Source organism: Octodon degus, unplaced genomic scaffold, assembly GCF_000260255.1.
Source record: "Octodon degus isolate 3935 unplaced genomic scaffold, OctDeg1.0 scaffold00201, whole genome shotgun sequence".
Taxonomy (NCBI): Eukaryota; Metazoa; Chordata; class Mammalia; order Rodentia; family Octodontidae; genus Octodon; species Octodon degus.
The window spans coordinates 3914537-3915988 of NW_004524777.1; positions in this window are offsets into that span (position 1 = coordinate 3914537).

Consider the following 1452-nt stretch of genomic DNA (forward strand, 5'->3'; position numbering starts at 1 on the left):
TCACAGAATTAGAAAAAACAATCTTAAAATTCATTTGGAACCAGAAGAGACCTAGAATAGCCACAGCAATTCTGGGCAACAAAGACAAGGCAGGGGCCATCACAATTCCTGACTGGAAATTATGCTATAGAGTCACTGTGACCAAAACAACATGGTGCTTGCAAAAAAGAAAGAGCCAGACCCAAAGATCAATGGAGCAAACTACATGATGCAGAAACAACTCCAGACATATTGAGTCACCTTATATTTGACAAAGGGGTTAAACATATTCACTGGAAGAAATACAGCCACTTTTTTCTTAATTTTTTTAAAAAAATTTTATGTATGTATTTATTTAACACAGGGTCTCACTATGTAGCTTGGACTCATCATGACCCTTGTGTCTCAGCCTCCCCAGTGCTGGGGTTACAGGCGTGCACCAGCATACCTGGTTTCAGTGACCAGCATTGTATGCCTGGGGTTTCAGGGCTGGAATGGCATGTGGTACCAGAGCTCGAACCCGGGACCTTCCACTTGCCAGGCAGGTGCTTAGACCATAAAACTATCTCCCTGACCCTAGATAGCCTCTTTAATAAATGGTGCTAGAAAAGTGGCTCTGCACATGCTAAAGATTAAAATTGGACCCATATCTTTTACTGTGCACTAAACTAACTTTCAAATGGATCAAAGATCTAAATTTTTTTTGAAGTGAAAATTTTATTGCCTTCACAATAAAATAAAACATGAAAAGTTAAAACTGAATCACTTGGCCCTTTTTCTTATCTCCTCCCAGTTCAAAATGTTTGCATCTCTTAATAGCCAGTGTTCTCTTAGATCCGCAATTGGGCTCAACACACTCAAGCCTCAGGACAATCTTCTTCCAGAAAGTAGTTTTGGCCTTCTTCCAGAAAATTGGCTTAGTCTGTCCACCATAGTCACTCTGTTTCCTGTCATAACACAACTTTCCCTGGGCATACAGGGAATCTTTGCCTTTCTTGTACTGTGTTATGCCTGCCACTTTGTTACAGAAAGTTTGCCTGGTTTCAGGAATGTTCACCATGCTTGCAGGTGTGCTACCAGCGAGGAAAGCCAAGGATCTAAATCTTAAGACGGAAATATTAAATGTGTGCTAGAAGATAGAATAGGTAAAACTCCTGGAGACAGTGGTGTAGACAAAGACTTTATGAATAATACTCCAATCACACAGGAACTATCACAAAGATTCAACACCTCGGATCTCATCTTATTAAAAAGCTTTTGCACAACAATGAAACAACCACCTGAGTGAAGACACAACCCTTGGGGAAGGCTTGGGAAAAAATGTTTGCATACTGTTCCTCAGACAGGAATATTACCGAGAATGGTTAAAAAAATAAAAATAATCAGATCTCCCCAATTTAAAGAACCAATCCAAAATGGGCATCTGAGTTGAATACATGCTTCTTAGATGAAGAAATAGAAACAAAAAATAAA